Raw genomic sequence first — 21491 nt, forward strand, 5'->3', positions numbered from 1 at the left:
CTCTTAAGAACTAATCTATATGGGGAAACCACTTTCCCCTAAGAGGGGTTATATATATATATATATATATAACCACACGCAACACTATCAATTTTCATTCAGGCCTAGTGGGTTGATGGTATTCAGGGACTGTATCCAATTATGTTCAGTTCTCTTTCTCTGCCCGTCTGACAAGGTGGGCTGTGTTTCAAGGCCATAGAAAGTATACTCCTTACAGTCCAGACCTTGAAAGTGCATATACAACATATTCGGGGTATTCCCTTTTCTAATATAGTCATGTTTTAAACGTGATTTACGAGCATTTCTCGTTTCCCCGATATAAATTTTTAGACAGTGTCTACATCTAATGGCATACACCACGTTAGGTGTATTCAACGTGATACGATGGGTCACAGGTAAGCCCTTTTTAGAGAAAACATTAAATAAAAAATTCGTCTGACTGAGTTCTAACACCTTTTTCTGTTGATCCCCTGTACTATTTCTCAAACGTGTATGTGCAAGAATATCTTGGAGGTTTTTATTCCTCCTCAGGGCCATAATGAGTCGGTATGAGTGCAGTTGAGGAAGGTGAGTTTGTGCTCTCTGAAAATTTTCCACTACTGTCCTTTGAAATGTCTTAACGCTATTTGAGAACGTAACAACCAAGGGAATGAAGGATGGCTGTTCTTCCCTATCTATATTGCGAATACTTATGCTATTCTGAAAGAGATCTTTGACTTCAGTTTTAATTTTTCATAGGTGTCTACTAGAATAGCCCCGTGGGTACAAGGCTTTGAATAAGACACTCGTGACTTCCTCTACATCACCAGCATAAGTACAAATACGCCAAAATCTAATAAGTTGGGCCTTAATGCCTTTAAATGTGTGGCGTGGGTGGAAAGACATGCTCCTCTGCATAAACTATCAGTTTCTTTGAAATACACTTTTGTTGCCAATTTCTTGGTCTGGGCTTGTACGTCTCCATCTATGAAAAATACCAAATTGTCTAAAAAAAAATATTTTCTCCTCCTGTAAATTGTTTTAATGTTATTCTCGGGTGATGTAAATTGAGGATATTTACAAACTCAAGCAAGGATTCTCTGGTGTTTAGCCATAGCCCAAACAAGTCATCAAGATACCTCAGATATAGAAACTGTGTTTTGTGGTAACGCTGAAAAACCTCCGCCTCCCATTCCGCAAGGTAAATATCGACGTACGCAGGTGAATACTTCCTCCCCATTGCACAATCACACATCTGCACATAAAATGTACCATTGAGCTCAAAATCATTACGAGTTAATATAATTTTAAGGAGACTCAAAATAGCATTTTCCAGTCTCTCTGCTACAGGGAATCGGCGTAATGCCTTTTTATAGCTCAAAGTCCCCGACCTGTTTTGATATTTGTGTAGGTAGTCCACATCAATGGAGAATAAAAAGGAATTAATGGGCACAATAAGTGATCTTAGCTTTGAGACAAAGGCATATGAGTCTTGTACATAGCTGGGGTGAGTTTGAGCCAATGGATTAATATAGTAATCAATAAATTCAGCTATTCTACTTGACTCTGAACCACAACCACTCACTATTGGTCTCCCTTTAGGTAGCACATAAGTGATGGTCCAAGAATCTGGTGACTTGTGAATCTTGGGTAATAAAAAAAATTGTCTGGGTCTTGGATCATCAGGGCCATATAAATAGTCCTGTTATTGTTTTTTGTTTATATAACCTCCCCAGTACAATTCATTTACGCTCTAATGCATTTTTGTGTTTCATGTTGAAGTAGGGTTTCCAGAGGGGCATAATACGACGTATCCTCTAGCTGTCAGTAGGCCTCCCGAAGGTAATGTGCTCTGTTTTGAATAACTTTGTCCCCCCTTATCTGCTGGTTTGATAATGTTAAAGTTATCTACTAATTCTCTCAGTGCGTGTCTCTGATTAGGGCTAGTATTGGACACAGTTAGGGGTTAGGGATAGGGTTAGGTTAGGGGTAGGGGAAGTCCCACCTAAAGGTGTTTAAAACCTTCAGTGGGAACTTCCTAGGCATGGGCACAGTTATTCAGTTATACATCTTCAACACACTACCATTCATCAGATTCACTCCTAAGGGACATGCATAAAGTACCCAAATTGAAATTAGGGTATAAACAATTTCTGGACTACAAATTTAATTATAAACGAACCCTGTCTACCAGAAGAAAAAAGATTAGGGTTAGGCTCCCTAAGTAGAGGAGGAAAGGGGGAAGTTAAAGTTAGGGTTAGATAAAGTTTAGAAAAGAGAGTAACACTTCTGGATACCTAGATCCCTAGTTGGTGTTTTTTTTTTTTGGGGGGGGGGGGATGAGGGGAAAGGAATATATAATTAACCCAACAATAACCTCTAACTCCTTCCATTCTATATACAGGTATCAAATACTGGAGAAAAAAACCCTGCTATAAAGACCCTAATTTTGGACACTGCTAAGAACAGGAGGTGAAAGAGGACAACACCCTTACTTCAAAAGACCTGATATAATAACTAGATGAATTTCTATCTTCAAAAAAAAGAGATTGATCCCCCATCTAGCGACCACCCCAGATGGAGAACAGAAAATGGACCCAAAAGTGCCCCCACGTGATAAAAGAGAATTGAATGTGGTCTTAACCATTTCAAGAATATACAACTAACCTTTCTTAATTTAAAATGTTTTAGTGCTCTGGCTGTTAACAGTACCTCCAAGACTCTCCTCCCCAGACATCACTCTGAAAATTTTTTGGGGGTTAGGATAGAGGGATGAAAACCACCATGCTCATGCCGGATTGCCATCACTTTTGCCAGGAAGGTGGCAGAGGCACAAAAGCAAGACCTACCCCCCCCTTTTTCAAGGGTGCTCTTTCCAGTGGTGCTACTGCCAAGTCTCTTTGAGGTCAGTGAGTGCCTCAACCCAATTGGCCCTCATAAGAGGTGTCATTTACCATCTTAGAGACTCAGCAGCCACAACACACTACAATTGCACTGCTGGGATTTGAACCCAGGATCTGCTGTTTATTAGACAGGCACTTTAACCAACTAAGCCACAGCACCTTCTCCTGCAAAGTTTCCATGGGAGGGTGACTAAGAAGAGCAAAACGTCCAGAAGAGAGGTCATCAGATCAAGGAATAGGCCATGCTATTGAGAGCATGAAAGTGTTTGTTTGAGAAGAGTTTTGGTGGTCAGATAGACTTGTTCGTTGGCCAAGTGTGATTAGCAAAATGTCTAAGGCAGTGACTCTGGTGGGACTTGAACCCACAACCTTTGAATGGCCACATTTTGCAATCTAGAAGTCCAATGCGCTATCCATTGCGCCACAGAGCCCACATTATGCACCTTGTTGTGTCTCCAACACTCTGAGGTTACACTCTCTGTGGTAAGGAAATCAACTTCCCAAGAATTAAGAACTGAATGCACTTTCAAAAGATGTCAGGACCTCCTGTCCTCAGGAGGGGCCAGATAGCACAGTCACTGCCAGATAAGCACTGCTAAGATTTGAAACCAGGATCTCCTGTTTATAAGGAAGGTACCTTGACCAGCTCAATCACAGTACCCTGTTGGAAAAGTGTGTTAGCATCTCAGAGTATCATTAAAATACAGCCAAGGAAAGATTTGTGAACAGGATTGGCTTGTACCCTTGATGAGTGCAGCAAATTTACTTGAGTAACCTTTTTCTGTAGGGTTAGGTTAGGGTTAGGGTTAGGTTAGGGAATTGTAAGATCCTAAGCCTAGGCCCCAAAGGACCCAGGCCCGGTTGTGCACAGGCCTTCTCTCAACTGGTCGCTTCCAGTGGGCCCAAAGCTCTGGTGAGAGGACCAAGCAGAGAGCCCCAGCCACCCAGTCTGTGTTGACTCCAACACATAAGCTAATAATATTTTTTTGTGGGTTGAAATAAGTAGGGCTGCATCAGGTGGGGTTAGGATTAGGCAAGATTAGGATTAGAAAACAAACCATTTCCCTTGGTAGCAAAAAGGAATAGGTCTAATTGTACTAAAGCTTAGAGCAGTATCGAGGCTCCATCTAGTGGTCATTTTAAAGCAACTTCATCTTCTGCTGCATAAAGTCAGCAACATATTGCTGTATTTCATTCCTACTCTAAGGCTGTAAACAACAAATAAAATAAGTGAACCAAAGTAAATAGAGCAAGACCTGCCATAACTCTGAGGCAATAGCTGTTAGTACCCAAACTGGTTTAAGGTATTTTTAAAAAAAAAAAAAAAATTTCCCACTGCAGTGCAAATTGCAAAACCTTACTTGTTTCAGGGCATGCGATGCAAAATACAAAAGCGCTGCCATGATATCAAGGATCCCCTCAGAATTTTAAATCTGCACTGTCTTGACATTATTCTAAAAAAATGTGGGAAGCAATTCAGGTTAACGTAATAGGGATATTTCAAAGTCTGTTAAAAGCAATACTCTTCCTTCCGCCAGTTGGTGGCGCTACAACCGTGACATGTCCACAGTGTTGCAGCAAAGGCTGTCCGTTTAACGGGTCACTACATGAAGCCAGACAAAACGAATGCAAGTCTGTGACACAGTGTTGACTCCTGTTTCTGTTTTCCCACAGGGTGGCAGTCTACACAACATGAGTCTATGGGAAAATCTTTTTTTTTTTTTTTTTTTTTTTTTTTTTTGGATGGCTGCTATTCCAACGGTGCTGGGAGTCAGGCCTGCCTGGGGTTTTTCAGGGTGGCCAAGAACACCAGCGTTAGTCCCATGACTCTGGGGGGGTTAGGGTTAGTAAGGGTTGGGTTAGGTTTTAGGGGAAGTCCCACCTCCAGGTTTTTAAATCCTTCGGTGGGAACTTCCTAGGTATGGGCACAGTTATTCAGTTATACATTCTCAACACCCTACCATTCATCAGATTCACTCCTGAGGTATGTACATAAATTCTGGATTAGGAATTTTATTATAAAAAAAAACCCTGTCTACCAGAAGAAAAAAGATTAGGGTTAAGCTCCTTAAGTAGAGGAGGAAAGGGGGAGGTTAAGGTTAGGGGTTAGATAAGGTTTAGGACAAAGAGTAACACTTCTGGATACCTAGATCCCTATTTTTTTGGGGGGGGGGAATAGGGAAAGGAATATATAATTAACCCAACAATAACCTCTAACTCCTTTCATTCTATATACAGGTATCAAATACTGGAGAAAAAAACCCTGCTATAAAGACCCTAATTTTGGACGCTGCTAAGAACAGGAGGTAAAAGAGGACAACAACCTTCCTTCAAAGGACCTGATATAATAACTAGATGAATTTCTATCTTCAAAAAAGAGATTGATTCCCCCATCTAGTGACCACCCCAGATGGAGAACAGAAAATGGACCCAAAAGGGCCCCTACATAATAAAAGTAAGAATTTAATGTGGTCTTAACCATTTCAAGAGTATAAAACTAACCTTTCTTAATTTAAAATTTTAGCGCTCTGGCTGTTAAAAATACCTCCAAGACTCTCCAGACATCACTCAAAACATTATTTTGGGTTATGTTATATAAGTGCTTCAAGGAAGGGTTAAGTGCTCACACCATCACAACAAAAAACAAATATCATTCTATTAATAAAATTAGTAAATTACAAAATTCATTTTACACACTCAGTGCACAAGCAGACACCAAACCAATAAAAACAAAATATAATTTATTTTAACATTTTTAATTAAATACAAGAGAAAGAAAAATCATTAAGTGCTAGGTTAAAAGTTTGTTTTATTTCACATAATTGTGATATGACTGAGGGGCTAATTACCACAAAGATTAAGGAGAGAAGAGTCATCAGAGGCACAACACCAGAGCACCCAAACTAAAGGTAAGATATAATCTCGCTTTCAAATTTCTAGAGACTGTTACCATATGGTTTAAAAACCCATGTCCAATTCTCTTAAGAACTAATCTATATGGGGAAACCACTTTCCCCTAAGAGGGGTTATATATATATATATATATATAACCACACGCAACACTATCAATTTTCATTCAGGCCTAGTGGGTTGATGGTATTCAGGGACTGTATCCAATTATGTTCAGTTCTCTTTCTCTGCCCGTCTGACAAGGTGGGCTGTGTTTCAAGGCCATAGAAAGTATACTCCTTACAGTCCAGACCTTGAAAGTGCATATACAACATATTCGGGGTATTCCCTTTTCTAATATAATCATGTTTTAAACGTGATTTACGAGCATTTCTCGTTTCCCCGATATAAATTTTTAGACAGTGTCTACATCTAATGGCATACACCACGTTAGGTGTATTCAACGTGATACGATGGGTCACAGGTAAGCCCTTTTTAGAGAAAACATTAAATAAAAAATTCGTCTGACTGAGTTCTAACACCTTTTTCTGTTGATCCCCTGTACTATTTCTCAAACGTGTATGTGCAAGAATATCTTGGAGGTTTTTATTCCTCCTCAGGGCCATAATGAGTCGGTATGAGTGCAGTTGAGGAAGGTGAGTTTGTGCTCTCTGAAAATTTTCCACTACTGTCCTTTGAAATGTCTTAACGCTATTTGAGAACGTAACAACCAAGGGAATGAAGGATGGCTGTTCTTCCCTATCTATATTGCGAATACTTATGCTATTCTGAAAGAGATCTTTGACTTCAGTTTTAATTTTTCATAGGTGTCTACTAGAATAGCCCCGCGGGTACAAGGCTTTGAATAAGACACTCGTGACTTCCTCTACATCACCAGCATAAGTACAAATACGCCAAAATCTAATAAGTTGGGCCTTAATGCCTTTAAATGTGTGGCGTGGGTGGAAAGACATGCTCCTCTGCATAAACTATCAGTTTCTTTGAAATACACTTTTGTTGCCAATTTCTTGGTCTGGGCTTGTACGTCTCCATCTATGAAAAATACCAAATTGTCTAAAAAAAAATATTTTCTCCTCCTGTAAATTGTTTTAATGTTATTCTCGGGTGATGTAAATTGAGGATATTTACAAACTCAAGCAAGGATTCTCTGGTGTCTAGCCATAGCCCAAACAAGTCATCAAGATACCTCAGATATAGAAACTGTGTTTTGTGGTAACGCTGAAAAACCTCCGCCTCCCATTCCGCAAGGTAAATATCGACGTACGCAGGTGAATACTTCCTCCCCATTGCACAATCACACATCTGCACATAAAATTTACCATTGAGCTCAAAATCATTACGAGTTAATATAATTTTAAGGAGACTCAAAATAGCATTTTCCAGTCTCTCTGCTACAGGGAATCGGCGTAATGCCTTTTTATAGCTCAAAGTCCCCGACCTGTTTTGATATTTGTGTAGGTAGTCCACATCAATGGAGAATAAAAAGGAATTAATGGGCACAATAAGTGATCTTAGCTTTGAGACAAAGGCATATGAGTCTTGTACATAGCTGGGGTGAGTTTGAGCCAATGGATTAATATAGTAATCAATAAATTCAGCTATTCTACTTGACTCTGAACCACAACCACTCACTATTGGTCTCCCTTTAGGTAGCACATAAGTGATGGTCCAAGAATCTGGTGACTTGTGAATCTTGGGTAATAAAAAAAATTGTCTGGGTCTTGGATCATCAGGGCCATATAAATAGTCCTGTTATTGTTTTTTGTTTATATAACCTCCCCAGTACAATTCATTTACGCTCTAATGCATTTTTGTGTTTCATGTTGAAGTGGGGCTTCCAGAGGGGCATAATACGACGTATCCTCTAGCTGTCAGTAGGCCTCCCGAAGGTAATGTGCTCTGTCTTGAATAACTTTGTCCCCCCTTATCTGCTGGTTTGATAATGTTAAAGTTATCTACTAATTCTCTCAGTGCGTGTCTCTGATTAGGGCTAGTATTGGACACAGTTAGGGGTTAGGGATAGGGTTAGGTTAGGGGTAGGGGAAGTCCCACCTAAAGGTGTTTAAAACCTTCAGTGGGAACTTCCTAGGCATGGGCACAGTTATTCAGTTATACATCTTCAACACACTACCATTCATCAGATTCACTCCTAAGGGACATGCATAAAGTACCCAAATTGAAATTAGGGTATAAACAATTTCTGGACTACAAATTTAATTATAAACGAACCCTGTCTACCAGAAGAAAAAAGATTAGGGTTAGGCTCCCTAAGTAGAGGAGGAAAGGGGGAAGTTAAAGTTAGGGTTAGATAAAGTTTAGAAAAGAGAGTAACACTTCTGGATACCTAGATCCCTAGTTGGTGTTTTTTTTTTTTTGGGGGGGGGGGGATGAGGGGAAAGGAATATATAATTAACCCAACAATAACCTCTAACTCCTTCCATTCTATATACAGGTATCAAATACTGGAGAAAAAAACCCTGCTATAAAGACCCTAATTTTGGACACTGCTAAGAACAGGAGGTGAAAGAGGACAACACCCTTACTTCAAAAGACCTGATATAATAACTAGATGAATTTCTATCTTCAAAAAAAGAGATTGATCCCCCATCTAGCGACCACCCCAGAAGGAGAACAGAAAATGGACCCAAAAGTGCCCCCACGTGATAAAAGAGAATTGAATGTGGTCTTAACCATTTCAAGAATATACAACTAACCTTTCTTAATTTAAAATGTTTTAGTGCTCTGGCTGTTAACAGTACCTCCAAGACTCTCCTCCCCAGACATCACTCTGAAAATTTTTTGGGGGTTAGGATAGAGGGATGAAAACCACCATGCTCATGCCGGATTGCCATCACTTTTGCCAGGAAGGTGGCAGAGGCACAAAAGCAAGACCTACCCCCCTTTTTTCAAGGGTGCTCTTTCCAGTGGTGCTACTGCCAAGTCTCTTTGAGGTCAGTGAGTGCCTCAACCCAATTGGCCCTCATAAGAGGTGTCATTTACCATCTTAGAGACTCAGCAGCCACAACACACTACAATTGCACTGCTGGGATTTGAACCCAGGATCTGCTGTTTATTAGACAGGCACTTTAACCAACTAAGCCACAGCACCTTCTCCTGCAAAGTTTCCATGGGAGGGTGACTAAGAAGAGCAAAACGTCCAGAAGAGAGGTCATCAGATCAAGGAATAGGCCATGCTATTGAGAGCATGAAAGTGTTTGTTTGAGAAGAGTTTTGGTGGTCAGATAGACTTGTTCGTTGGCCAAGTGTGATTAGCAAAATGTCTAAGGCAGTGACTCTGGTGGGACTTGAACCCACAACCTTTGAATGGCCACATTTTGCAATCTAGAAGTCCAATGCGCTATCCATTGCGCCACAGAGCCCACATTATGCACCTTGTTGTGTCTCCAACACTCTGAGGTTACACTCTCTGTGGTAAGGAAATCAACTTCCCAAGAATTAAGAACTGAATGCACTTTCAAAAGATGTCAGGACCTCCTGTCCTCAGGAGGGGCCAGATAGCACAGTCACTGCCAGATAAGCACTGCTAAGATTTGAAACCAGGATCTCCTGTTTATAAGGAAGGTACCTTGACCAGCTCAATCACAGTACCCTGTTGGAAAAGTGTGTTAGCATCTCAGAGTATCATTAAAATACAGCCAAGGAAAGATTTGTGAACAGGATTGGCTTGTACCCTTGATGAGTGAAGCAAATTTACTTGAGTAACCTTTTTCTGTAGGGTTAGGTTAGGGTTAGGGTTAGGGTTAGGTTAGGGAATTGTAAGATCCTAAGCCTAGGCCCCAAAGGACCCAGGCCCGGTTGTGCACAGGCCTTCTCTCAACTGGTCGCTTCCAGTGGGCCCAAAGCTCTGGTGAGAGGACCAAGCAGAGAGCCCCAGCCACCCAGTCTGTGTTGACTCCAACACATAAGCTAATAATATTTTTTTGTGGGTTGAAATAAGTAGGGCTGCATCAGGTGGGGTTAGGATTAGGCAAGATTAGGATTAGAAAACAAACCATTTCCCTTGGTAGCAAAAAGGAATAGGTCTAATTGTACTAAAGCTTAGAGCAGTATCGAGGCTCCATCTAGTGGTCATTTTAAAGCAACTTCATCTTCTGCTGCATAAAGTCAGCAACATATTGCTGTATTTCATTCCTACTCTAAGGCTGTAAACAACAAATAAAATAAGTGAACCAAAGTAAATAGAGCAAGACCTGCCATAACTCTGAGGCAATAGCTGTTAGTACCCAAACTGGTTTAAGGTATTTTTAAAAAAAAAAAAAAATTTCCCACTGCAGTGCAAATTGCAAAACCTTACTTGTTTCAGGGCATGCGATGCAAAATACAAAAGCGCTGCCATGATATCAAGGATCCCCTCAGAATTTTAAATCTGCACTGTCTTGACATTATTCTAAAAAAATGTGGGAAGCAATTCAGGTTAACGTAATAGGGATATTTCAAAGTCTGTTAAAAGCAATACTCTTCCTTCCGCCAGTTGGTGGCGCTACAACCGTGACATGTCCACAGTGTTGCAGCAAAGGCTGTCCGTTTAACGGGTCACTACATGAAGCCAGACAAAACGAATGCAAGTCTGTGACACAGTGTTGACTCCTGTTTCTGTTTTCCCACAGGGTGGCAGTCTACACAACATGAGTCTATGGGAAAATCTTTTTTTTTTTTTTTTTTTTTTTTTTTTTTGGATGGCTGCTATTCCAACGGTGCTGGGAGTCAGGCCTGCCTGGGGTTTTTCAGGGTGGCCAAGAACACCAGCGTTAGTCCCATGACTCTGGGGGGGTTAGGGTTAGTAAGGGTTGGGTTAGGTTTTAGGGGAAGTCCCACCTCCAGGTTTTTAAATCCTTCGGTGGGAACTTCCTAGGTATGGGCACAGTTATTCAGTTATACATTCTCAACACCCTACCATTCATCAGATTCACTCCTGAGGTATGTACATAAATTCTGGATTAGGAATTTTATTATAAAAAAAAACCCTGTCTACCAGAAGAAAAAAGATTAGGGTTAAGCTCCTTAAGTAGAGGAGGAAAGGGGGAGGTTAAGGTTAGGGGTTAGATAAGGTTTAGGACAAAGAGTAACACTTCTGGATACCTAGATCCCTATTTTTTTGGGGGGGGGAATAGGGAAAGGAATATATAATTAACCCAACAATAACCTCTAACTCCTTTCATTCTATATACAGGTATCAAATACTGGAGAAAAAAACCCTGCTATAAAGACCCTAATTTTGGACGCTGCTAAGAACAGGAGGTAAAAGAGGACAACAACCTTCCTTCAAAGGACCTGATATAATAACTAGATGAATTTCTATCTTCAAAAAAGAGATTGATTCCCCCATCTAGTGACCACCCCAGATGGAGAACAGAAAATGGACCCAAAAGGGCCCCTACATAATAAAAGTAAGAATTTAATGTGGTCTTAACCATTTCAAGAGTATAAAACTAACCTTTCTTAATTTAAAATTTTAGCGCTCTGGCTGTTAAAAATACCTCCAAGACTCTCCAGACATCACTCAAAACATTATTTTGGGTTATGTTATATAAGTGCTTCAAGGAAGGGTTAAGTGCTCACACCATCACAACAAAAAACAAATATCATTCTATTAATAAAATTAGTAAATTACAAAATTCATTTTACACACTCAGTGCACAAGCAGACACCAAACCAATAAAAACAAAATATAATTTATTTTAACATTTTTAATTAAATACAAGAGAAAGAAAAATCATTAAGTGCTAGGTTAAAAGTTTGTTTTATTTCACATAATTGTGATATGACTGAGGGGCTAATTACCACAAAGATTAAGGAGAGAAGAGTCATCAGAGGCACAACACCAGAGCACCCAAACTAAAGGTAAGATATAATCTCGCTTTCAAATTTCTAGAGACTGTTACCATATGGTTTAAAAACCCATGTCCAATTCTCTTAAGAACTAATCTATATGGGGAAACCACTTTCCCCTAAGAGGGGTTATATATATATATATATATATAACCACACGCAACACTATCAATTTTCATTCAGGCCTAGTGGGTTGATGGTATTCAGGGACTGTATCCAATTATGTTCAGTTCTCTTTCTCTGCCCGTCTGACAAGGTGGGCTGTGTTTCAAGGCCATAGAAAGTATACTCCTTACAGTCCAGACCTTGAAAGTGCATATACAACATATTCGGGGTATTCCCTTTTCTAATATAATCATGTTTTAAACGTGATTTACGAGCATTTCTCGTTTCCCCGATATAAATTTTTAGACAGTGTCTACATCTAATGGCATACACCACGTTAGGTGTATTCAACGTGATACGATGGGTCACAGGTAAGCCCTTTTTAGAGAAAACATTAAATAAAAAATTCGTCTGACTGAGTTCTAACACCTTTTTCTGTTGATCCCCTGTACTATTTCTCAAACGTGTATGTGCAAGAATATCTTGGAGGTTTTTATTCCTCCTCAGGGCCATAATGAGTCGGTATGAGTGCAGTTGAGGAAGGTGAGTTTGTGCTCTCTGAAAATTTTCCACTACTGTCCTTTGAAATGTCTTAACGCTATTTGAGAACGTAACAACCAAGGGAATGAAGGATGGCTGTTCTTCCCTATCTATATTGCGAATACTTATGCTATTCTGAAAGAGATCTTTGACTTCAGTTTTAATTTTTCATAGGTGTCTACTAGAATAGCCCCGCGGGTACAAGGCTTTGAATAAGACACTCGTGACTTCCTCTACATCACCAGCATAAGTACAAATACGCCAAAATCTAATAAGTTGGGCCTTAATGCCTTTAAATGTGTGGCGTGGGTGGAAAGACATGCTCCTCTGCATAAACTATCAGTTTCTTTGAAATACACTTTTGTTGCCAATTTCTTGGTCTGGGCTTGTACGTCTCCATCTATGAAAAATACCAAATTGTCTAAAAAAAAATATTTTCTCCTCCTGTAAATTGTTTTAATGTTATTCTCGGGTGATGTAAATTGAGGATATTTACAAACTCAAGCAAGGATTCTCTGGTGTCTAGCCATAGCCCAAACAAGTCATCAAGATACCTCAGATATAGAAACTGTGTTTTGTGGTAACGCTGAAAAACCTCCGCCTCCCATTCCGCAAGGTAAATATCGACGTACGCAGGTGAATACTTCCTCCCCATTGCACAATCACACATCTGCACATAAAATTTACCATTGAGCTCAAAATCATTACGAGTTAATATAATTTTAAGGAGACTCAAAATAGCATTTTCCAGTCTCTCTGCTACAGGGAATCGGCGTAATGCCTTTTTATAGCTCAAAGTCCCCGACCTGTTTTGATATTTGTGTAGGTAGTCCACATCAATGGAGAATAAAAAGGAATTAATGGGCACAATAAGTGATCTTAGCTTTGAGACAAAGGCATATGAGTCTTGTACATAGCTGGGGTGAGTTTGAGCCAATGGATTAATATAGTAATCAATAAATTCAGCTATTCTACTTGACTCTGAACCACAACCACTCACTATTGGTCTCCCTTTAGGTAGCACATAAGTGATGGTCCAAGAATCTGGTGACTTGTGAATCTTGGGTAATAAAAAAAATTGTCTGGGTCTTGGATCATCAGGGCCATATAAATAGTCCTGTTATTGTTTTTTGTTTATATAACCTCCCCAGTACAATTCATTTACGCTCTAATGCATTTTTGTGTTTCATGTTGAAGTGGGGCTTCCAGAGGGGCATAATACGACGTATCCTCTAGCTGTCAGTAGGCCTCCCGAAGGTAATGTGCTCTGTCTTGAATAACTTTGTCCCCCCTTATCTGCTGGTTTGATAATGTTAAAGTTATCTACTAATTCTCTCAGTGCGTGTCTCTGATTAGGGCTAGTATTGGACACAGTTAGGGGTTAGGGATAGGGTTAGGTTAGGGGTAGGGGAAGTCCCACCTAAAGGTGTTTAAAACCTTCAGTGGGAACTTCCTAGGCATGGGCACAGTTATTCAGTTATACATCTTCAACACACTACCATTCATCAGATTCACTCCTAAGGGACATGCATAAAGTACCCAAATTGAAATTAGGGTATAAACAATTTCTGGACTACAAATTTAATTATAAACGAACCCTGTCTACCAGAAGAAAAAAGATTAGGGTTAGGCTCCCTAAGTAGAGGAGGAAAGGGGGAAGTTAAAGTTAGGGTTAGATAAAGTTTAGAAAAGAGAGTAACACTTCTGGATACCTAGATCCCTAGTTGGTGTTTTTTTTTTTTTGGGGGGGGGGGATGAGGGGAAAGGAATATATAATTAACCCAACAATAACCTCTAACTCCTTCCATTCTATATACAGGTATCAAATACTGGAGAAAAAAACCCTGCTATAAAGACCCTAATTTTGGACACTGCTAAGAACAGGAGGTGAAAGAGGACAACACCCTTACTTCAAAAGACCTGATATAATAACTAGATGAATTTCTATCTTCAAAAAAAGAGATTGATCCCCCATCTAGCGACCACCCCAGAAGGAGAACAGAAAATGGACCCAAAAGTGCCCCCACGTGATAAAAGAGAATTGAATGTGGTCTTAACCATTTCAAGAATATACAACTAACCTTTCTTAATTTAAAATGTTTTAGTGCTCTGGCTGTTAACAGTACCTCCAAGACTCTCCTCCCCAGACATCACTCTGAAAATTTTTTGGGGGTTAGGATAGAGGGATGAAAACCACCATGCTCATGCCGGATTGCCATCACTTTTGCCAGGAAGGTGGCAGAGGCACAAAAGCAAGACCTACCCCCCTTTTTTCAAGGGTGCTCTTTCCAGTGGTGCTACTGCCAAGTCTCTTTGAGGTCAGTGAGTGCCTCAACCCAATTGGCCCTCATAAGAGGTGTCATTTACCATCTTAGAGACTCAGCAGCCACAACACACTACAATTGCACTGCTGGGATTTGAACCCAGGATCTGCTGTTTATTAGACAGGCACTTTAACCAACTAAGCCACAGCACCTTCTCCTGCAAAGTTTCCATGGGAGGGTGACTAAGAAGAGCAAAACGTCCAGAAGAGAGGTCATCAGATCAAGGAATAGGCCATGCTATTGAGAGCATGAAAGTGTTTGTTTGAGAAGAGTTTTGGTGGTCAGATAGACTTGTTCGTTGGCCAAGTGTGATTAGCAAAATGTCTAAGGCAGTGACTCTGGTGGGACTTGAACCCACAACCTTTGAATGGCCACATTTTGCAATCTAGAAGTCCAATGCGCTATCCATTGCGCCACAGAGCCCACATTATGCACCTTGTTGTGTCTCCAACACTCTGAGGTTACACTCTCTGTGGTAAGGAAATCAACTTCCCAAGAATTAAGAACTGAATGCACTTTCAAAAGATGTCAGGACCTCCTGTCCTCAGGAGGGGCCAGATAGCACAGTCACTGCCAGATAAGCACTGCTAAGATTTGAAACCAGGATCTCCTGTTTATAAGGAAGGTACCTTGACCAGCTCAATCACAGTACCCTGTTGGAAAAGTGTGTTAGCATCTCAGAGTATCATTAAAATACAGCCAAGGAAAGATTTGTGAACAGGATTGGCTTGTACCCTTGATGAGTGAAGCAAATTTACTTGAGTAACCTTTTTCTGTAGGGTTAGGTTAGGGTTAGGGTTAGGGTTAGGTTAGGGAATTGTAAGATCCTAAGCCTAGGCCCCAAAGGACCCAGGCCCGGTTGTGCACAGGCCTTCTCTCAACTGGTCGCTTCCAGTGGGCCCAAAGCTCTGGTGAGAGGACCAAGCAGAGAGCCCCAGCCACCCAGTCTGTGTTGACTCCAACACATAAGCTAATAATATTTTTTTGTGGGTTGAAATAAGTAGGGCTGCATCAGGTGGGGTTAGGATTAGGCAAGATTAGGATTAGAAAACAAACCATTTCCCTTGGTAGCAAAAAGGAATAGGTCTAATTGTACTAAAGCTTAGAGCAGTATCGAGGCTCCATCTAGTGGTCATTTTAAAGCAACTTCATCTTCTGCTGCATAAAGTCAGCAACATATTGCTGTATTTCATTCCTACTCTAAGGCTGTAAACAACAAATAAAATAAGTGAACCAAAGTAAATAGAGCAAGACCTGCCATAACTCTGAGGCAATAGCTGTTAGTACCCAAACTGGTTTAAGGTATTTTTAAAAAAAAAAAAAAATTTCCCACTGCAGTGCAAATTGCAAAACCTTACTTGTTTCAGGGCATGCGATGCAAAATACAAAAGCGCTGCCATGATATCAAGGATCCCCTCAGAATTTTAAATCTGCACTGTCTTGACATTATTCTAAAAAAATGTGGGAAGCAATTCAGGTTAACGTAATAGGGATATTTCAAAGTCTGTTAAAAGCAATACTCTTCCTTCCGCCAGTTGGTGGCGCTACAACCGTGACATGTCCACAGTGTTGCAGCAAAGGCTGTCCGTTTAACGGGTCACTACATGAAGCCAGACAAAACGAATGCAAGTCTGTGACACAGTGTTGACTCCTGTTTCTGTTTTCCCACAGGGTGGCAGTCTACACAACATGAGTCTATGGGAAAATCTTTTTTTTTTTTTTTTTTTTTTTTTTTTTGGATGGCTGCTATTCCAACGGTGCTGGGAGTCAGGCCTGCCTGGGGTTTTTCAGGGTGGCCAAGAACACCAGCGTTAGTCCCATGACTCTGGGGGGGTTAGGGTTAGTAAGGGTTGGGTTAGGTTTTAGGGGAAGTCCCACCTCCAGGTTTTTAAATCCTTCGGTGGGAACTTCCTAGGTATGGGCACAGTTATTCAGTTATACATTCTCAACACCCTACCATTCATCAGATTCACTCCTGAGGTATGTACATAAATTCTGGATTAGGAATTTTATTATAAAAAAAAACCCTGTCTACCAGAAGAAAAAAGATTAGGGTTAAGCTCCTTAAGTAGAGGAGGAAAGGGGGAGGTTAAGGTTAGGGGTTAGATAAGGTTTAGGACAAAGAGTAACACTTCTGGATACCTAGATCCCTATTTTTTTGGGGGGGGGGAATAGGGAAAGGAATATATAATTAACCCAACAATAACCTCTAACTCCTTTCATTCTATATACAGGTATCAAATACTGGAGAAAAAAACCCTGCTATAAAGACCCTAATTTTGGACGCTGCTAAGAACAGGAGGTAAAAGAGGACAACAACCTTCCTTCAAAGGACCTGATATAATAACTAGATGAATTTCTATCTTCAAAAAAGAGATTGATTCCCCCATCTAGTGACCACCCCAGATGGAGAACAGAAAATGGACCCAAAAGGGCCCCTACATAATAAAAGTAAGAATTTAATGTGGTCTTAACCATTTCAAGAGTATAAAACTAACCTTTCTTAATTTAAAATTTTAGCGCTCTGGCTGTTAAAAATACCTCCAAGACTCTCCAGACATCACTCAAAACATTATTTTGGGTTATGTTATATAAGTGCTTCAAGGAAGGGTTAAGTGCTCACACCATCACAACAAAAAACAAATATCATTCTATTAATAAAATTAGTAAATTACAAAATTCATTTTACACACTCAGTGCACAAGCAGACACCAAACCAATAAAAACAAAATATAATTTATTTTAACATTTTTAATTAAATACAAGAGAAAGAAAAATCATTAAGTGCTAGGTTAAAAGTTTGTTTTATTTCACATAATTGTGATATGACTGAGGGGCTAATTACCACAAAGATTAAGGAGAGAAGAGTCATCAGAGGCACAACACCAGAGCACCCAAACTAAAGGTAAGATATAATCTCGCTTTCAAATTTCTAGAGACTGTTACCATATGGTTTAAAAACCCATGTCCAATTCTCTTAAGAACTAATCTATATGGGGAAACCACTTTCCCCTAAGAGGGGTTATATATATATATATAACCACACGCAACACTATCAATTTTCATTCAGGCCTAGTGGGTTGATGGTATTCAGGGACTGTATCCAATTATGTTCAGTTCTCTTTCTCTGCCCGTCTGACAAGGTGGGCTGTGTTTCAAGGCCATAGAAAGTATACTCCTTACAGTCCAGACCTTGAAAGTGCATATACAACATATTCGGGGTATTCCCTTTTCTAATATAATCATGTTTTAAACGTGATTTACGAGCATTTCTCGTTTCCCCGATATAAATTTTTAGACAGTGTCTACATCTAATGGCATACACCACGTTAGGTGTATTCAACGTGATACGATGGGTCACAGGTAAGCCCTTTTTAGAGAAAACATTAAATAAAAAATTCGTCTGACTGAGTTCTAACACCTTTTTCTGTTGATCCCCTGTACTATTTCTCAAACGTGTATGTGCAAGAATATCTTGGAGGTTTTTATTCCTCCTCAGGGCCATAATGAGTCGGTATGAGTGCAGTTGAGGAAGGTGAGTTTGTGCTCTCTGAAAATTTTCCACTACTGTCCTTTGAAATGTCTTAACGCTATTTGAGAACGTAACAACCAAGGGAATGAAGGATGGCTGTTCTTCCCTATCTATATTGCGAATACTTATGCTATTCTGAAAGAGATCTTTGACTTCAGTTTTAATTTTTCATAGGTGTCTACTAGAATAGCCCCGCGGGTACAAGGCTTTGAATAAGACACTCGTGACTTCCTCTACATCACCAGCATAAGTACAAATACGCCAAAATCTAATAAGTTGGGCCTTAATGCCTTTAAATGTGTGGCGTGGGTGGAAAGACATGCTCCTCTGCATAAACTATCAGTTTCTTTGAAATACACTTTTGTTGCCAATTTCTTGGTCTGGGCTTGTACGTCTCCATCTATGAAAAATACCAAATTGTCTAAAAAAAAAATATTTTCTCCTCCTGTAAATTGTTTTAATGTTATTCTCGGGTGATGTAAATTGAGGATATTTACAAACTCAAGCAAGGATTCTCTGGTGTCTAGCCATAGCCCAAACAAGTCATCAAGATACCTCAGATATAGAAACTGTGTTTTGTGGTAACGCTGAAAAACCTCCGCCTCCCATTCCGCAAGGTAAATATCGACGTACGCAGGTGAATACTTCCTCCCCATTGCACAATCACACATCTGCACATAAAATTTACCATTGAGCTCAAAATCATTACGAGTTAATATAATTTTAAGGAGACTCAAAATAGCATTTTCCAGTCTCTCTGCTACAGGGAATCGGCGTAATGCCTTTTTATAGCTCAAAGTCCCCGACCTGTTTTGATATTTGTGTAGGTAGTCCACATCAATGGAGAATAAAAAGGAATTAATGGGCACAATAAGTGATCTTAGCTTTGAGACAAAGGCATATGAGTCTTGTACATAGCTGGGGTGAGTTTGAGCCAATGGATTAATATAGTAATCAATAAATTCAGCTATTCTACTTGACTCTGAACCACAACCACTCACTATTGGTCTCCCTTTAGGTAGCACATAAGTGATGGTCCAAGAATCTGGTGACTTGTGAATCTTGGGTAATAAAAAAAATTGTCTGGGTCTTGGATCATCAGGGCCATATAAATAGTCCTGTTATTGTTTTTTGTTTATATAACCTCCCCAGTACAATTCATTTACGCTCTAATGCATTTTTGTGTTTCATGTTGAAGTGGGGCTTCCAGAGGGGCATAATACGACGTATCCTCTAGCTGTCAGTAGGCCTCCCGAAGGTAATGTGCTCTGTCTTGAATAACTTTGTCCCCCCTTATCTGCTGGTTTGATAATGTTAAAGTTATCTACTAATTCTCTCAGTGCGTGTCTCTGATTAGGGCTAGTATTGGACACAGTTAGGGGTTAGGGATAGGGTTAGGTTAGGGGTAGGGGAAGTCCCACCTAAAGGTGTTTAAAACCTTCAGTGGGAACTTCCTAGGCATGGGCACAGTTATTCAGTTATACATCTTCAACACACTACCATTCATCAGATTCACTCCTAAGGGACATGCATAAAGTACCCAAATTGAAATTAGGGTATAAACAATTTCTGGACTACAAATTTAATTATAAACGAACCCTGTCTACCAGAAGAAAAAAGATTAGGGTTAGGCTCCCTAAGTAGAGGAGGAAAGGGGGAAGTTAAAGTTAGGGTTAGATAAAGTTTAGAAAAGAGAGTAACACTTCTGGATACCTAGATCCCTAGTTGGTGTTTTTTTTTTTTTGGGGGGGGGGATGAGGGGAAAGGAATATATAATTAACCCAACAATAACCTCTAACTCCTTCCATTCTATATACAGGTATCAAATACTGGAGAAAAAAACCCTGCTATAAAGACCCTAATTTTGGACACTGCTAAGAACAGGAGGTGAAAGAGGACAACACCCTTACTTCAAAAGACCTGATATAATAACTAGATGAATTTCTATCTTCAAAAAAGAGATTGATCCCCCATCTAGCGACCACCCCAGAAGGAGAACAGAAAATGGACCCAAAAGTGCCCCCACGTGATAAAAGAGAATTGAATGTGGTCTTAACCATTTCAAGAATATACAACTAACCTTTCTTAATTTAAAATGTTTTAGTGCTCTGGCTGTTAACAGTACCTCCAAGACTCTCCTCCCCAGACATCACTCTGAAAATTTTTTGGGGGTTAGGATAGAGGGATGAAAACCACCATGCTCATGCCGGATTGCCATCACTTTTGCCAGGAAGGTGGCAGAGGCACAAAAGCAAGACCTACCCCCCCCTTTTTTCAAGGGTGCTCTTTCCAGTGGTGCTACTGCCAAGTCTCCTTTGAGGTCAGTGAGTGCCTCAACCCAATTGGCCCTCATAAGAGGTGTCATTTACCATCTTAGAGACTCAGCAGCCACAACACACTACAATTGCACTGCTGGGATTTGAACCCAGGATCTGCTGTTTATTAGACAGGCACTTTAACCAACTAAGCCACAGCACCTTCTCCTGCAAAGTTTCCATGGGAGGGTGACTAAGAAGAGCAAAACGTCCAGAAGAGAGGTCATCAGATCAAGGAATAGGCCATGCTATTGAGAGCATGAAAGTGTTTGTTTGAGAAGAGTTTTGGTGGTCAGATAGACTTGTTCGTTGGCCAAGTGTGATTAGCAAAATGTCTAAGGCAGTGACTCTGGTGGGACTTGAACCCACAACCTTTGAATGGCCACATTTTGCAATCTAGAAGTCCAATGCGCTATCCATTGCGCCACAGAGCCCACATTATGCACCTTGTTGTGTCTCCAACACTCTGAGGTTACACTCTCTGTGGTAAGGAAATCAACTTCCCAAGAATTAAGAACTGAATGCACTTTCAAAAGATGTCAGGACCTCCTGTCCTCAGGAGGGGCCAGATAGCACAGTCACTGCCAGATAAGCACTGCTAAGATTTGAAACCAGGATCTCCTGTTTATAAGGAAGGTACCTTGACCAGCTCAATCACAGTACCCTGTTGGAAAAGTGTGTTAGCATCTCAGAGTATCATTAAAATACAGCCAAGGAAAGATTTGTGAACAGGATTGGCTTGTACCCTTGATGAGTGAAGCAAATTTACTTGAGTAACCTTTTTCTGTAGGGTTAGGTTAGGGTTAGGGTTAGGGTTAGGTTAGGGAATTGTAAGATCCTAAGCCTAGGCCCCAAAGGACCCAGGCCCGGTTGTGCACAGGCCTTCTCTCAACTGGTCGCTTCCAGTGGGCCCAAAGCTCTGGTGAGAGGACCAAGCAGAGAGCCCCAGCCACCCAGTCTGTGTTGACTCCAACACATAAGCTAATAATATTTTTTTGTGGGTTGAAATAAGTAGGGCTGCATCAGGTGGGGT

The 21491-nt window shown here is 40.3% G+C and overlaps 8 non-coding genes across 8 annotated transcripts; all 8 read right to left on the reverse strand.

Moving 5' to 3' along the window:
• Nucleotides 1-2968: 2968 nt before the first annotated feature.
• On the reverse strand, nucleotides 2969-3042 carry trnai-aau (transfer RNA isoleucine (anticodon AAU)). Its single transcript has one exon. It is a non-coding gene; the product is annotated as a tRNA-Ile (tRNA).
• A 181-nt stretch (nucleotides 3043-3223) lies between these two features.
• trnar-ucu (transfer RNA arginine (anticodon UCU)) lies at nucleotides 3224-3313 on the reverse strand. Its single transcript is given in 2 exon segments — nucleotides 3224-3259; nucleotides 3277-3313. It is a non-coding gene; the product is annotated as a tRNA-Arg (tRNA).
• A 5514-nt stretch (nucleotides 3314-8827) lies between these two features.
• trnai-aau (transfer RNA isoleucine (anticodon AAU)) lies at nucleotides 8828-8901 on the reverse strand. Its single transcript has one exon. It is a non-coding gene; the product is annotated as a tRNA-Ile (tRNA).
• A 181-nt stretch (nucleotides 8902-9082) lies between these two features.
• trnar-ucu (transfer RNA arginine (anticodon UCU)) lies at nucleotides 9083-9172 on the reverse strand. Its single transcript is given in 2 exon segments — nucleotides 9083-9118; nucleotides 9136-9172. It is a non-coding gene; the product is annotated as a tRNA-Arg (tRNA).
• A 5517-nt stretch (nucleotides 9173-14689) lies between these two features.
• trnai-aau (transfer RNA isoleucine (anticodon AAU)) lies at nucleotides 14690-14763 on the reverse strand. Its single transcript has one exon. It is a non-coding gene; the product is annotated as a tRNA-Ile (tRNA).
• A 181-nt stretch (nucleotides 14764-14944) lies between these two features.
• On the reverse strand, nucleotides 14945-15034 carry trnar-ucu (transfer RNA arginine (anticodon UCU)). The gene is given in 2 exon segments: nucleotides 14945-14980; nucleotides 14998-15034. It is a non-coding gene; the product is annotated as a tRNA-Arg (tRNA).
• Nucleotides 15035-20547: 5513 nt separating this feature from the next.
• Nucleotides 20548-20621, reverse strand: trnai-aau (transfer RNA isoleucine (anticodon AAU)). Its single transcript has one exon. It is a non-coding gene; the product is annotated as a tRNA-Ile (tRNA).
• Nucleotides 20622-20802: 181 nt separating this feature from the next.
• trnar-ucu (transfer RNA arginine (anticodon UCU)) lies at nucleotides 20803-20892 on the reverse strand. Its single transcript is given in 2 exon segments — nucleotides 20803-20838; nucleotides 20856-20892. It is a non-coding gene; the product is annotated as a tRNA-Arg (tRNA).
• Between the last annotated feature and the right edge of the window lie 599 nt (nucleotides 20893-21491).

This window comes from Myxocyprinus asiaticus, unplaced genomic scaffold (genome assembly GCF_019703515.2).
Source record: "Myxocyprinus asiaticus isolate MX2 ecotype Aquarium Trade unplaced genomic scaffold, UBuf_Myxa_2 HiC_scaffold_129, whole genome shotgun sequence".
Classification (NCBI taxonomy): domain Eukaryota; kingdom Metazoa; phylum Chordata; class Actinopteri; order Cypriniformes; family Catostomidae; genus Myxocyprinus; species Myxocyprinus asiaticus.